General features: G+C 35.2%; 1 pseudogene; it reads right to left on the minus strand.

Annotated features, from left to right (window-relative positions):
• Window positions 1-3656: 3656 nt before the first annotated feature.
• LOC140981778 (protein CLT1, chloroplastic-like) lies at window positions 3657-17905 on the minus strand (annotated as a pseudogene).

Below are 17905 nucleotides of genomic sequence, written 5' to 3' on the forward strand. Positions count from 1 at the left end.
AACAAAGATCAGGTCCAAGGATTGAAGGCACAGTTGGCTAGGGAATTTGATATGAAGGACTTGGGACCAACAAACAAGATTCTAGGGATGCAAGTTCACCGAGACAGAAGTAACAGAAAGATTTGGCTTTCCCAGAAAAATTATTTGAAGAAACTCTTGCAACGCTTCAACATGCAAGATAGTAAGCCAATATCAACCCCTCTTCCTGTTAACTTCAAGTTATCCTCCGAGATGTGTCCTAGAAGTGAAGCAGAGAGGATGGAGATGTCTCGAGTACCGTATGCATCAGCAGTGGGAAGTTTGATGTTCGCTATGATCTGTACAAGACCGGACATTGCTCAAGCAGTGGGAGCAGTTAGTCGGTATATGGCGAATCATGGACGAGAGCATTGGAGCACTGTGAAGAGGATCCTTATATACATTAAGGGTACCTCGAATGCTGCATTATGTTATGGAGGATCGGATTTTACACTCAGGGGCTATGTCGATTCAGATTATGCAGGTGATCCTGATAAGAGAAAATCTACTACTGGTTATGTGTTTACACTTGCAGGAGGAGCAGTAAGCTGGGTTTCAAAACTGCAGACAATTGTGACGTTATCTACAACAGAGGCAGAATACATGGCAGCTACTCAAGGTTGCAAGGAGACAATATGGATTAAAAGGTTATTGGAGGAGATCGGACACAACAAGAGAATGTTCCTTTCTTTTGTGACAGTGAGAATGCCTTGCACATTGCAAGGAATCCAGCCTTTCATTCCAGGACGAAACATATTGGAGTACAATTTCAATTTGTGCGGGAAGTAGTAGAAGAAGGAAGCGTGGATCTGCAGAAGATCCATACAAAGGATAACATAGCTGATTTTCTGACCAAGCTAGTGAACACTGATAAGTTTGAGTGGTGTAGATCCTCAAGTGGTCTAGCGGAAACGTAAGCAGCAAGGAATGACAAGATTGAAAGGAAGTGTGAAGATGTGTTTGATTCTCAATTAAATCTCCAAGTGGGAGAAATGTCGGCAAAAAGACTTTTCAAAATGGGTTGGCAAGGACAACGTGTTGAATAAGAATACGCGTATTCACACTGACAGAGGCTCTATAAATAGAGCTCCCCCTTCATTCTGAAATCATCCCTTCTTCGAGTTTTCTCTCATCTAATAGCATTTAAGTGATTAGTTCTATAATATTTGTGAGGTGTTTTGTTCTCCTGTATTAAGAGAGTGCGCGTTCTTTTTGGAAACACATTGAGTGAGTTGTACACCACAAAATATTATAGTGGAAATTCTTTTCATCTTGCCCATGGTTTTTACCCTAATAATTTTTATGGGTTTTCCACGTAAATCTCGGTGTCCAGTTTATTCTTTATTTTCGGATTTTATTATCTCAAATTACCGCAAGTGAGACCAACAATATCATTATCAGTTCTTGTACCACTTCTACTGCTCAAGTTATTGTTGTTGCTCCTCCTCCTCCGATGAATCCAGCCACTCGAGAGTATTATGTTCCTGAGGTTTCATTAACCACAGTGGATGATGTGGTTAAATCCCTTTCTGAATTTCATCATTTTTTTAGGCTCCTCCAGAAATCAGGGCTTCTGATGATCCAGTCATTGAAATTTTGGATGTACCAGTTGAGCTGGAAGTTCCCACTCTTCATCCTTATCCAGCTTTCAAAGCTTTGGACGTATCTGGAGTCCGGCTGGATGTTGTGCCTTTTGCTTATCATGCCATTAATTCAGAAGCTTTGGACGTAATCTCTATGCGCAGTTAAAGATGATTGAAAGCCAGAAGAAGGGCCAATCCTCCGCAGTTGTTGACCTCTCTGGCCATGTCACGAAGATCAAAAATGAACTCAATAACCGTATTGATCTTTTTCAGACTACTCTTGGGGGCCGGTCAGATGCTTGAAATCATGGAATTCATACAATCTGGTGATGTCAAAAGGGGTGAGATAAGCCAGAGAAGAAATTAGTCGGATCCTTCTCAAAATCTTGCTCTTAATTATTATAAAATTAATTTTATATTTAGAAACAGTAATTATAACTTAAATAAATCTAATAAATAATTAATTCAAATAAGTTTATAAAAAAATGAGTTTAATTAAATTAGTAAATATAATAAATGATTTAGTAAAAACAATATGAATTAACTAAAAGTTATTTAATGAGACTCTTTATTTATTAATTTATGAATTACATAAATAATTTAGTTTGAATAATTAATAAAATAGTTTAATTTTATTTACTTCATGTTCACTAATTTTGATAGTAAATTAAATACCATACATAAATAAATTATACAATTGATTTGAAAAATAGGCATAATACATTCATATTAAATATCATGGCATAAAACAAATCTAATCATCTGTTTAATAGATGATTAATAAAATTTATAAGTTATTAAAAGAAAAACAAAAAAAAAATTTATAACATTGAAACGCCAGGAAATGTAATATTAAGTTTTTAATGCACACAATTATTAAAAAATAATCCATTTAACACAAATAAATGGAAATATAATTTATTAAAATAAAAACAAAAAAATAAAAATAAAAAAACATACTATATTATTGCTACGCCATATCTGGCGTAGCGCTGTTTACCATCCCCAATTCCATTTCTAAGGGTAGCTATAATTTTATATGGGAAAATAATTTTTCTCTACTAACTTGTTTAATTTTGAATTTTGATTAATTAAATTTTCAAAGTTTGTTTTTGTTACAAATTTTTATTTTGATTCAATTGCTAGTTGGACACCGGAAAATACTGATATGACACAAAATATTGATATGACACTTTGTATCGAAAATAGTTGTCTTCTCAGATACCACATTAGCAATTGAACCAAGATAACGATATATTAAAATTAGTGTACTAAAATCAAACTTTGAAAATTTAATAAATCAAAACCAAAAAAAATTAAAATAGATAAATTAATAGACTAAAAAATCATTTTATCAATTTTGTATATATTACAAGTACTCATCTTACAATTAGTAACAAGGGCAAGGTTTCCTGTTCGGCAAATGAGTTGCAAGTTAGTTCGATTTCTAAAAAGAAGATTGCGAGCAATTTTGATCTAGAGTAGGTCTTTTGTGAAACGGTCTTACGAATCTTTATCTGTGAGACGGATCAACCTACTGATATTCACAATAAAAAATAATACTCTAGGTATCGTTTGGTTCGTGGTATGAGACAAATAGTACGGAGATAAAGTAATATTATTTAATAATAAAATAAATAAAAATGATAGTTAATGTAATATTTGATTTGATTGATTAATTTAATTAAATTTGAGATAATGTAATATTACCATTTTGTCCTTTTGAAAATATTAATAAAATATTTATAATATTATTTATTAAGGTTAATATTGTAATTTCAATTCAATGATCTGATTGATGTGAAATAAATGATTAATGATTTGATTTATGTAAGATAAATTATAGATTAATAATATGGTGCACCAAATATGAGATTGGATTGGATAAAAATATAGATAAATAATACAGTGAACCAAACGGTATCTAAGCATAAAAAATAATATTTTGCATGGATGATCCAAATAAAAGATCTGTCTCACAAAATCGTCTGACACAAGTTTTTGCTTTGTTTCACATGGATTATAAATAAAGTAGAAGGAAAGATTCTGACAATATTTTTTTAAAAAAAAACTAAAGCTTTGAAGTTGATGAATTGGAAATTGGTTTTGTTTTCGGTACAGAATATTACACGAATTTGGCACAAAAATTGAGTCGTATTCACAATAAGTTGGAGAGAAGAAATGACATCGACTGTTGGATATTACAGGTACCAGGCGACACAGGCGTTCTTACTTTGAAATTCTATTCACATGCTACCATTAACTCTCCTTTATTTTTCGGTGTCTCAACATCAAGAAATTCATTTGGTTCTCGGGTTAACTAGTGAGAGAGGTTTACTCGATGAATTGAGTGAAGGTGTCCACGTGTATGTAATCAGACCCACAGCAAGGATGATGGCGCCGGCTAGAAACCTTGGCGGAAGAGACGATGCAACGCCAAGATATGGCAGCGGCAATGTAAATAGGTATACAGATATTGGCACTGCAAGAAAAAATAAAACCAGGGATGTTGCCAATAAAACATGATGTAATTAGAAGAAACATGTTTCAAAAGGACATGCATGCTGAATGAGATCATATCGAAGGAAATGAACGTCAAAATCAAATAATCTGAGTTCCGTAAGTAATGATTACGAGGATGATGCATTGTGACATTTTGATCATCTTAATTTTTGGATTACAATTAATTGGGTAGTGTTAATAAAGCATCTGGTCTGGCAAGTACTGTCAATTCTTTAGGATTCAGTATTATTAATTTCTCGAACAAAGAGACCGAGAAAGGAATCATCATATTTTGAGTAATTTGAATTCTAAACTTTCAAAGTTGAAGAAGATTATACGACTAGTAATGCAATGGAAATCACCAGTCCACTTGAAGTTTCAGATGAGAGTTAAAAGTGACAAGATGACAAAATAAACGAACCTGAAAATGTTGATGCAAGACAGGATACTACAGCTGAAGAAATCTTGAGAAGATGCAGCAATGATATATTAAAACCCATGTTTACAATGATAAAGAGCAGCGGTAGTAAAGGTGCACCGTCGCATCCTGTGGCGAAAACAGCATATAATGTTATCAGCTATAACTTCTCTAGAACAATTGAGTTGACCTGTATATTTTTGTGCGTGTGTGTTTTGGGAAATGTTTAATTAGACATAATTAAGATACATATTATATTCAGATTTTAAAATGATTCATTTTCTCCAAATGTACGCATCTCAACCAAAAAAGGCTTATTACTTTGGGCTGTGGCTCAAGATACATATCTCGAGCCACAAAATTTAGATACGAAAAAAGCTAACATGTTCTCAAGCAAGGCAACTCTTATAAAATTCCTTGACTGCATGTAGAAACATGATTAACACCAGTTAACGTACAATTTTTCGTTAACCAAGAGCAAATACAAACACCAAGGGCAGAAGGATAAGTACAACGTGCATAAGAGAGGTTTACTCTGATTTCAGTTATCTTAGTTTCAAAATAAGGCAGACGAAATTTAAAACAATTCAGATAGAGTTTTAATGCATAGGCAAGAAAATATGAAATTTTGTGCGATTCCATAGTGCAAAAATAAGAAGTACAAATAAAGTTGGCTAAATAGCAGAATCACGAGTAGCACATGACTTACTGCTCGACATGGTGCCAACATTCAAAAAGCAGGCAGCACCATCTTTGAGATAACTTGGCAATTGATTAAATGGATACCCCATAAGTTCGACAAGAATGGAAGAAAGAGGCATATAAAAACTGCCTGTAATAAGCAAGTTCAAGCTTCCGGTAAAGTTGAAGTACATGGCATTCCAAAAAAATTTAGGGTCAGATTAAACATTAACCTGGAAAGCAGATCCAAAGGAGTTAACGACAAATAGATCCACTGTACCTCCCTGAATGCAATAACAATTAGGTATTTAATTTACTGAAATTAAAAGCACCAACATTATCAGAAATTAACTTTTATGGAAGTCAGTGGAAATCCTCGAACACAGAGCTTGTCTTATACTCCGGAGATGTTCCATGATTCTCAATGGATGAACATAAATGACACTCTCATTTACCTTATGTGCATGCATAGATCTAATATATAGAATTTGCAAAATGCAGGTCAAGAGTTTGTATTTCCTTCAGATACCACTTGCAGACTAAATGACACAAAGGAACTCCAACTAGATGATAACCAACTTTTGCCCACAGAAATAATGTTTTTAAGATCAAAGGAACTTGAAAAAGGTTTCGTTTGAATTGGAGACTGAACCCAGGAATACCAACTCTTCTAGTACGAAGAATTTAAAAACGAAAGAAAATAATTTTTTTGTAAGATGCTATATAAGAGTGAATCATAAAACTCATGAGTCATGATGTATAAGTTGGCGAAAGGGTAAAACTGTGACATACCTACCTTCAATCTTTGAGCAGCATCCAAAAATATTGTTTCCTGTAAATAATAAAATAATTGGTGAGAGTAACTACGGAAATATAAGTACAAGGGAGCTCAATTACCCACAGAGGAAGCTTTACCTTCAACACTGTATCAGCAGCTTGCAATAAGAAAGAAACAATCATCGTAATACTCCAAAATATGCCAGCTTCCATCAGAGAACCGGTACCAGATCCACTGCAAGTGCAAAAAGGGATGACTGAAACAATACATAACAAAGATATGCCAGGACTTGCAGCGTCACAAGCAACGGTGAAGGGCTTTCTAGGTATTAGAAGAGATATACAGACACTTCTTTGTCCCATAGAGCTTATGCAATTTAAGCATTGCAATTATAAATATATAAAATGTCCAATTTTTTATTTGTGAAAAAACACTGGACAGAAACCACAATACTTTCAAATGTTTCAGAATCATTTATTAAAACAAAGAATCAATTAAACCATCTTTAAAGTTCTTAATCTATTGCATGATACTAAATAGTAACCAAATTAAAATGACCAGAATCGATGCTATTTCCCTGCAGCAAGCCCATGATCTTCATACTGATGAAAAGCACAGTCATTGTTTGAAAGGGTGACTCAGATCTCAATCATTTGTAATCGTAATCTGATATCCTTTCTAGACCAATTCTTATAAAATTTTACAAGATAATTAGCGAACATGATAATTTGTTATAATCATTTAAATCTGATAGTTAATTTTATGAGAAAGAAGTTAGAACCTATGTGAGAGCTGAAATTGGTGTAAGATAATCCACAAGTTTCTGAAGAAATATCCAAAAGAGCAACTGAATTTTCTGACTTCTCAAGCTCCACTAATAACGAGCGTAAAGCCATTTTCTAGCCTAATTTTCAAGTTCTTGAGCATGCTGTTTTTCGTAGAAGCTAATAATCTATCGTAGAGTGTAGATCGCTGGAATGTGGATATGTGTTGAGTGAGGTAGAGAGAGAGAATGGGATTGATATGAATTACCTTGCAACAGTTACAATGACACCCACCGCCACCAGAAAGCAACCAAATAATTGCTTGAAACTGTATCTCCTCCCAAGAAAGACATAAGATAAGACAAGTTGCCAGACAAGAAAGCTCTGTAAAACATTAGCAAACAGTCAAAGTAATTCTATTGCTCCGACTAAATTAGTTAAACGCAGAGACATGTTAATGAAGTTGAATTAACTGTACTGTCATACTATGTCTCTAAGTGATAAACAGATTACGTATTTGTTTTTAAACATGAAAATAAAACAAATAAGCTTCACAAAAACCTGGAATGGAACTATGATTTTGAAATCACGAACTTAAATTTCAGATTAAAAATTTCTTAATTTACTTGCAATTTCAACTTTCAAGTGGATGAATAACGAGATACATGTTATTATAGTCCTAAACTCGTCAAATTCCAAAATTACAGTGCCCCCCAAATTTATCTTTTAAATGGCATATTATCCAGTGTCACAATTTTGAGGTTCTGTTTAATGTATTTTCAGCAACCACTAAATTCAATATATCACAACTTAGTCAATGCAAGAACTAAGAATCATATTCGATTAAAGACAGAAAAACAAATATATGTCATCACTACCTGAGATAATATCGGAATTGCAGCCCCCGAAAGAATTGCTGCTCAAGCATAAAAAAATTAGGATGAATCAGGCCACTAGAATAATTTCTCATAACTGTTATAATGTAAAATAGAGTGAAGTGTATGATGAATATTGACACTTTCACAAACTTTTTCACTCTGAAAATTAAATGAGCTCACATTTAAATGTGTGTGTGTATATTTCAATTACACAATCAACTCATGGTAGTATGCGTTAGAATTTGATCAGGTCACTGATATATGTAAAATATAAAAAAAATTCTTGAGTATTAGGTGTCCAAAAAACATTACAAGTCAGGTCAAAACCTTCAGCAAATGTAAGCAACATCACTGAAATGATTCACATCATAATTTTCAAAATCCAGCACAAGAGGGAAAATAAAACATCTGCAACAAAAATATCATCAGTAGATTACCTCCAGCAGCCATTCCAGATGCAGCTGCGAGAGCCTCCAAGAAGCCAACAGCTATTAATGGAAATTTAGGCAAGGATAGCATTTCATCGGTAACCTTGCCAGCTTGATAACGGAGATACAAAATAGAGAAGTATACAAATACATACCTAGAAAAATAACGTTAACATGCTACAATCAGTAATATCATAGGTATGTAATGACAGTTTCGATAAATTTTTAAAGAAATATGAAACCATTACTGACAAGATCATTCATCTAACACTATTTTTCATTCTCACGTGGTAATATTGATTGCATAAAGCCAGTCTAATAGAGAATTTTTATACGGTTCAAATATTTATGTAAAAACTCTTAATATGAGTCAATGCTTTTCTATTTATACAAGTAATAACAATATAAACAAGCTTAATATCACAGACAATATTGCATTAATAATTTCATCTAGCTACGTGCGCTTTCTCGATGCATTTTGTTCCAGGTAAATATAAATATTGAGAAGTGTTTAAAAAAATGGGATAATAGCCAAAATGGTACTCTTGGCCTATTTTGTGCTTTTGTAACATAAATATCCAAATTTGGGTTTTGGTCCTGTAAGTTAGGTTGTGAATTGCCTATAAATTCTTTTCATGGAATTCTGACGTGGTGTCAGGAAATACTGATGTGTCGATTACACATCAGTGCTACGACAAAAATGACCAGAAGTCGACATAACTTAATTTACAGAACTAAAACCCAAATTTGAATATTTACAAGACAAAAACACTAAATAGACAAACTTAGAGGACCATTTTGGTTATTTTCCCAAAAATGCATTACTATGTATAGCATCTGTCAACTGAACAAATAACGAAATAAATATCACCCTTTCGCAATCTTTTGAACTCTTAGACATCATGCTAGGAGAATATCACTCATTACAAGAGTATGAATATTTTTCTAAAGAAATTGTGATGGCCATCATATATGTTTTCCTTAAGGGGGTTCAGTGTTTTTGTAATTCAAATAGGAGCTTGACATTGCAGTTAGCATTCGCCGCTCACACATATGTGTAGATATTTTATGCATTATCAAGTGAAAGAGAGTACAATATATATGGACTAGTTATGAAACTTTGGAACGTATATATTGTACATTGTGTTCATGTTGCGGTCTTGTGAAACCGATATCCTAATATACGATTGGGACATCGAATGTAAAAGATGGTACTGCACACGACTATGACCAAAGGTTGTTAGTGCATTATAACAGGTATAGAGGGGGTTGTCATGCATGTTGCATGGCACCAATTCCTTCTATTGAAATATGATCATGATTTGATAATTAAATGAGTTTAATTAATCGATATTGTGGAAGTGCTCTATATAGGTTCATATAAATAATATACATAATTAAGACATATAATATACACAATTTGTGAAAACCCAAATATTTTTGGAGATGTAATTATTAATTGATCACAGACATGTATAAGATATTATTTTTCGAATTCTTCGTGTTATGTTAAATAATAAGAAATTCGGAAATATCAAATAATACATGATATTCAAAAATTTTCCAAGCCAATAAATACATGAAATTCGAAATCTAGTGAAAGATACATAGTACTTTCAAAAATTTAGGCTGCATATCAATCTAATTGGAAAGAAATATTGCATACATGATAGTTTTCTCAACAAAGAACTAGAAAATTTCAGTGCAGTCTAGATACATTATAAATCTGCACAAGAAAATAGTCTATATTCAACCATCCAGTTCAAGGTCAAAATTCGAATTTAAATATACTTGGTGGACACGTTTTTCAATTTATGACATGATATTATATATGGAAGAAGCATCTTGAATTATGGAATAATTAACTCGAAATTATGGAAGAAATATCTGGAAATTTTGGAAGGGTTATCAACGAATTTTGGTAATATTTTCACCTCACCCATATAAATACCACAACCAAGTCATTCTAAATTTACACCATTTAAACACTCCATATTTTCGAAAAGTTGCTCTCCAAGTGCTGCTGAATTTTCGAATTTTTGCACTTCAAGTTCTATCGATAAGCGAAGCGCTGCTGCAGTCCAGATCCAAGGAGGATTCGAAAATCCTAGCCAGGAAGCAGTGCCCTTCACGTTTTAGCATCCCAATCTGAGGTAAGTGGGCTTGTTTTAAAATATGTTGTGTATAAATTATTTCGTTTTTGAAAGTTTCGGTCGAGCACCGTTATTCTGTTTCTACCTCTTTTTGATACGATTATCGTACGTTATATGTTTTGGCACTGTGAGAATTCAACTGGATATGGGTGATGTACTGCCCAAAAACTAGTACACGTAAACCCCATGCATGATTAAAATAATTTAAGTATTTAATTAATAATGGAGGTGATGCATGTTATGTGTTAAATTATTTTAAATGTATATATATTTATTTTATTATGCATATTTTATTATATTTAAGATGTTTTCATGAGTTTTAGTTTACATACGAATGTTCTCATACCGAACCGAGAAAGAAAACCAGAGACGATTAAGATGTTAAAAATTTAAGTTATATTTTTATTTTAAGTTAAAAAAATAGTATTTTAAAGGATTTATAAATTTTAGCATTTTTTGGACCAAATTCAATTTATGAGTGAAATAGAAATGTTAAGTATTTTAATTAGCAAAATTCGAAAATAAGGGATTTAAATATGTCCACTTGAAATAAATATTTTAATAATTTTTTTATGACTTAATTAAGTAAACTAGGTAGTATTTAATTATGGGTAGAATTTAAAATGTGTAGGACCCTTATTTCAAAAGTTGGAGGGCTTAATTAGTAATTTAAATTGTGAGGGATTAATTAGTAATTTTAAATGGTGTTTTAATTAAACTAAACACCTAATGAACATCCTAAGCAATATATAAAAGAATCCTACCCTACCTCATAGTCAACTCACGCACACACACAACAGACACACCAAAAACACACACTAAACTCACACACAACTCTCGGCCAACTTTTCAAGGTGAGGGCTAGGCTTGTTTTTTATTTTCTTCCATATCACACAATATTCCTTGATAAATTTAGCCACTTTTTAAGCCATGAAATGCAGCAATCCGTATCCGTTCGGCCTCCATTTCCCACGCGTTCGTTTGTCGATATTTCATGTGTTTTAACGCAAGGCATGTCTAAACCTTTCCTTTATGCATCGATCATGTTATATACTATATTTTGATATAAAATATGCATGAAAATACATTGGTTTGATTATATGTATGCTAGAGCAATATTAAAACTCGTTTCGATATGAAATACGCATGAACTCCTATGTTTTCTTCGAGTTTTGATTGTCGCCTTCGTTGGGCAGTACCTAGGGCTTGTTGCTACGTATGGGGATGTTTTAGGATGTGTTTAGATGTCATTAGGTGGTTCATGATGGGGCAAAGGGCTGCTATACAGTAGGAAACTAAAACAAGCGCATGGCCGCACCAAAGGGGTCGTGCACGGGTTTCACGTCGGGTTTGGTTGATGGCTGGACCTAGGTGCGTGGCTATGGTATTGATGGGTTCTTAGGGTCCCTAGGTAAGCCTGGTATGGGACGGTTAGGGTCCGGTTGGGCAGCATGGGTTGGAGCTGTGAGTTACAAGTGAGCGCGCGTGAGCGTGTTTGCGAGTTAGGGTGGACAGTTTTGGGTTGTTTGAGGGGCTGTGCGTGTGTATGGGATGGAACGGGCTGGACCAGAGGCTTATGTGGTGTCTAAGGGTCGAGTCTAGGGCTTGGTTCGAGTTAGAATCGATAAGAAGTCGTACGGAACGCATAAGTGCCATAGCGTCACTCTTTGGGCAACTCGTGTCTAGATTGTTCGTTGTGCATGGTATGGGGTCGGGCATGGTTCGGGGCTGGTCTAGGCCCTTGGGCAGTAGGTTAGAATGTATTTATGCATGGGTCGAGTCCCGAGTCGATTGGTATGTCCTAAATAGTTCTATTCAATTCGGGAGTCGGTGTGTCCGAATGCACCTTAAGGTCTGTTTTGGGTATAAATTTTAGTATGTTAGGACAACATGTCCAAGGACGATCCAACGAGGTTCACGACGTTCACAAGTATGTATGACGTGCAAAATAATTATTTTTGAGGTATGCGATTTGTCTTGTGGTCAAATTATGTTACGGGTTTGGAAACAAGAGAACGTGTCCAGGGACCACTCCAACCTCTTCCGAGGAATTATGTTATGTTAGGGAGTGAACATCCAGTCCAAGGGCTGTGGTAATCCCTGCCGGCCCAGTACTGTGGTTTAGTTTGATCAAACGATTTATGTTATGGGCTACTCGCATTGAATAGAACTCTAAGCAAAATGATATACAATTACGATTATTATGACTAGTATGAAAATATGATTTTATGAAAATGTTTATGCAGGAAAATCGCTTTATATGTATTTATGTTTATATTATGCTATGTACGAACTATGTTAAAATTGAATGGATTTTTATTACGTATCCACTTGTTATTCACGGTTTATACATGCTGAGTTATTAGGCTCACTAGACTTAATTGATGCAGATGATGTAGTTGAGAAGACAGGAGACGGTGACCAGTGAGCAGGCTCAGGCTAGTGACAGTGCAAACCCGAGGACCTTGTAGTTCACGAGTTTTTTATTATGCACATTTTAAAATTATTTTCTTAAATTTTATGCCTTAGTAATGGTGACTAGTAAGTTAAGATTTTTTTATTATGTAGGATTTTTCAAATTATGGCGGCTGTGGTATTTAAAATCTTGGAGTTTTAATATTAATTTTATTTTCGTAAGTTCAAATTTTTTATTATGTAGGAATTTTCAAATTACGGCGGCTGTGGTATTTAAAATCTTGGAGTTTCAATGTTAATTTTATTTTAGTATGCGTGTGACCGTTAAATTGTTTTACGAGTTATATTTATAATAAATTATTTAATAAGAAAATTTAAATTTTTCCTCAAGTATTAAAGTACTAGTATTCTAAGACATGGTTTGTCACAGGTGGGACTCCCAAAACATGATAAGTATGGCCCTTACACGGGGAGATTGTAACTGTTATATGGCCTCGCCCCCTTAGAAGAGTAAAAATTAAAAACTGATATCAGTAAACCATAGAAAATAGAGGAATCTCAATGCCTAGGTCAAAAATATGCTTATGATATGAATTATGTAATGCATGGTACGTTTTCGTGTATATTTGTTATGTATGTGCTCGAATGGCCCCACTTGCTGAGTGATGATCATATCACCCACCCTTTACTCTACCGTCCCCAGATAAGTTCGAAGAACAAATCAAGGAAGAAGAGTCAGACCAATTTTGGGGCTGATGATGGACGCAATAAAGACGTTTAATTTAAGTTTATGTTTAATTAAGTTGTAAAACGCTTACGCATTACTTCTACCATTTTAAGTAATTCCGTTGAAAAGACAATGTTATTTCTATGGAAATTATGATACAAACTATTTTTGGTTTATACTGTACTACGAAACTTGTTGTTTGGCGATTATGTGTTGCTGAACAACGCCGGTGTCGACTAACCCCGGTTTCGGAGCATGACACAATTAAGTAAACTTTTTCAGCAAAAATAATTGTCGGAATGTTCAAAGAATGGACAAACAACCCACGATTTAAATCGTTCATTTTATATTAATAAGAATAAGAATTTGAATGCAACGATGTTCTCCTTAATATAAGTTGTAAATGTGATAATTCTCATCCATTTTCGCCAATGTTGATGTTGTAGTAGACTGTAATGACCCAAATCCTAATTTGAATGAAGTATTAATTAAGACGCGATTAAAGAGTTGTTAATTAATCATTATTAAGGAAGTGATTTGAGGATCAGCATGTTAGGATCCACCGAATTTAGAATAGATCATCAAATCTACTTCAGATTACCTTATCCCGATAAATCCAACTATTTGAATCAGATTATGACACATGGAAGAAAAAATTGAGTTCGGATCTTCTGATCTAGTGTGGATGCAGCCTATAAATAGAAGCCGATTTCATCTTTTTCCTAAACTGCTTTCCCTCAGCATCTTTCTCTCGAGTTTTAGCCATATACCTTAGGTTTTTTTAGCCAGTTTCTAGGGCAGTTTAGTGTCGGGAAACTTCAGAGCCAGTGTCGACTCGAGGAAGGGTTGGTGAACCGATACATGCAGATCGAGACGTCATCAGCCCGCTGGCTGATGACAGGCGCAGGTATAATCCTGAAGTCTTAAATAGTGATTTAAGGATCATTAGGAATAACTATGAAGCATGTTTAGTAATTCTGGATCTGACATGATAGTAATTTCACTATGTCGGTATTGTCTAGGTTCAGACGAATAGACGTTCAGTCACATTGTTTTAGTGAGGTACGTGATGTATTGACTGAGATATTCAAGCGCAATATACATAATTATATGTTGCATATTTATATATTGCATGATACATGTTTTACTGCTTTGACATATTATGCATGACATATCGCGTTGGACCTTATATTTTTTAAGATATACCTCGTTTGTTTGGGCAGCTCAGCCATGTTCTGTATTGTGAACAGTTGGGAATTGAGAGCTACGGTGTTCGACGGAACCCGTGGGCTCTGATGACCCTGGATATTGTAAGTTCAGGTCTTGAGGATGAGTGTGGGAGCCAAAACATGTCTATAACATATCAGAGACTATACACTCAGGCGTCTCTAGACTCAGATGAGATTCTAGACTTGATCTTTGATATCCGAGCATACTGCATTTCGCATGCATCATATCGATTTGTATACTCGTACATTCTCGTATTGGCTTATTGTCGCTCACGTCCTTGTTTTCATCTTGGACAACTCATTCCACAGGACAGGTCTTCGGTTGGACGTCCAGGGCAGTGGCTAGAGCAGTTGAGTTTCGGTGGTGATCCACTGGAAGTTTTATTTGGTTTCTCGTATTCTCATGCAAGATTATGAATTCAATATGGTTGTATTAACGTTTAAGACTGATATTATTGTCATGTTTTCATTTGAGCTATAAGATTATTAATTTATTTGGTTTCCATTGTTTAATTGTCCTTATCAAGTTTAATTAAGCATACTTATTAGTCTGTTTATTAGTGGCTTGGATAAGAGCGCTACATAGACCCACTTAAAAAAATAATCGTGAAGTGCATCAATTCTTTCCAGCAATTTATGTGACCAGAATGATCAAGTTTTTTGTTTTATTTTGAAAACACCAACATAACTTTTTATCTTATCCTCATCCCCTAAACTAATGACTTGGTATAAAGACCAAAAAGAATAACATACCCTAGTCGCTTAGGCTACGTTTGGTTGGAGGATAAAATCATGAAATGATTAAAGATAAATGATAAAAAGAATTATTAAAGTAGAAATATAATATATAATGATAAAATAATATTATGTTTTGTATGATTGTTAAGAACAGGATAATTAAGAATCTTTTGATGAATTGACAAAATTGCCCATCCACTTCGGCGACGGCAGCGGTGTGGTGGCCAGCGGCGGGCAATCGGTCGGTCAGCCGCCGCCGCCGCCGCCGGTCGGCCGGCTGGAGGTGATCGGTCGGCGGAGGCAGTCGGCCGGCGGTGGTCGGCCGACCGGTGGTGGTCGATCGGCGGCGGTGAGCGGTCGGTGGCTGGAAGTGGTGGTGATTTTGGATATAGGAGAATGGTAAAATTGAAAAAATAGGATGATTAAGAGTTGGATAAATAATTCTAAGGGGTGAGGAGTCATTATTTTATCTTAGTTAATATAACCTAATCATTTATAGGAGGGATTGACTTGGTTAAATAAAAATCTTACCAAAGATGGGATTAGATGGGGGTTAAAAAACCATAAACCCACATAATATCTCGTACCAAACGTAGCGTTAATATAGTCACTTGGTTTACTTTCGGGAAATTGGTCTTCAGTCCCCAGCCGTCGTTTTTTTTTGTGTTCAGTCCCTGGGTACTTTTTAGTACCACATTTCCACATGAAGTGTACCACATTTTCACATGAAGTGTACCACAATTTGTATGACATAGTACCACAATTTTGTGGGTAGGGAGTGAACCCAAAGAAATGTTTTGATTGGGGATTTTTCTCCAACTTCTCCGTTTACTTTCCAATCGAATATTATAATTGAACAACTCTTAACTTCCACACCGAAAGTTAAAAACGTCAATTCCTCATTAAGCAATCACTGATTAGTATCGAGTAGCTCACTTGTCATTCTACAGTTAAGAGGGGCATTAATTTAAAGGGAAAAGGATACATCAATATTCATCAATGGGGACCATCTCCATCTCCTCGATACTTAATACTATTTTTCATTAAATAAATAGGTCTTCTAGATAAATATATATCCACGCACAAAATTTTCTATACCAAATTGATGACTAACAGCTTTAAGTTTTTGCACACTCAACCCTTACGTTGAAATGAGAGCAAACGTGGAATATCCAAAAGTGAACTACTTTACCATGGGGATCCCACCACTTAAAAATCCAATTCACCACCAGGGGTTCTCATTTAAAGTGTCCCACACCAACCCAAAGTCTACAACATATCCAGCCGTGTTTCCTTTTCACGTAAAAGCGTAAGGCCCCGCGGCAAAAAAAGACATGAACTAAACCATTACACAGAAACGAAAGGCCTTAGTCTCTGACTATCCTGGAGTTATTCCAATATCAATTCGTGATGTTATAACCACACTAACAAATGGTAAGAATTTGAATCAATTATTGAAGTTTTAAAGCACTTTTTATCCGCATAAATCCAAGTTATAACAATAGAAGGTCCATGTTAGAAAGAGGTCCACAGCCTTTAAGAGACACAATATTGATTGATGGGGCAGACAAAGAAACAAAGCAAGCAATCCAATGCACAGCCATCAATGAAGAAGACGCGGCCATCGGAGACTTACTGAAGTACAATCATTCACAGCACAACAAGGTCTTCTGACAAAAAGCAAACGACAGCGACAGAGTACGATTTCTGCAAATTTTCTTTTTGCTTTATTTCAAACTTTATGTTTCTAAACCGGCGAGGTCAGGACTCAGGCCAGTGTGCCGCCTGTTCTATAATATGCTTACGTCGTAGTCACCAAGATTCATAAAGATTTTGAAATTAAAAGGCTTGTATTATTTATTGTGAATATGTGGAAATAAATTTTTATTTGAGAAGAAACCCACTAAAGTATTTCGCTTGCAACCTTAATGAATTTATTAGATTTGATTATTTTGATAATAAAATGCAGTAAAAAGACAATAATCAAAATCATTTCATAATCAATTGAAATAAAAGCAATTTACAGAGACAGTAAAAAGCTGAAAAGAACCCGAAAGTGGCGAGCTGAGCAAGGAAGAAAGGGTAGTGCTTGAGAGGGACTAATGCAAGCTTGTACAGCACTCGATTCCCAACACCAAGCACCACCGTAGCAGCTACCGCGACCATCACCTCCACCCTCCGATCAGCTCCCCCACAACCCCTCTCCGCCACAGCCACAACCTCATGACTAGGATGATGGCTATCGAACGAACAGCACCGAGGCCGCGCTTCCTTCTGCCCTATGGCCTCAATCACCCATCGACTCGACCGCAGCACTACTCCCCCTCCTCCTCCAACACCTCTCCCTTGATTAATCCGCAAACCACCAATCGACGAAGGGACTCGCCGCGAAATGTGGTTATTCGCCGCCGGTGACTCCACGGCGACGGTGTTCACCCGCCGGAAACTCACCGACATCACTTCTCCACGTGTTGATCAATGTAAAGATCAAATTATCGTTGGATTGATCTGAAAATGTTGGAAATTGAAATTCCAAGGAGGATGGGAAATTGGAGCGAAGAGGCTCTACTAATATCAATCGAATAATGGAAAG

Source organism: Primulina huaijiensis, chromosome 7 (assembly GCF_012295235.1).
Source record: "Primulina huaijiensis isolate GDHJ02 chromosome 7, ASM1229523v2, whole genome shotgun sequence".
NCBI classification, from domain to species: Eukaryota; Viridiplantae; Streptophyta; class Magnoliopsida; order Lamiales; family Gesneriaceae; genus Primulina; species Primulina huaijiensis.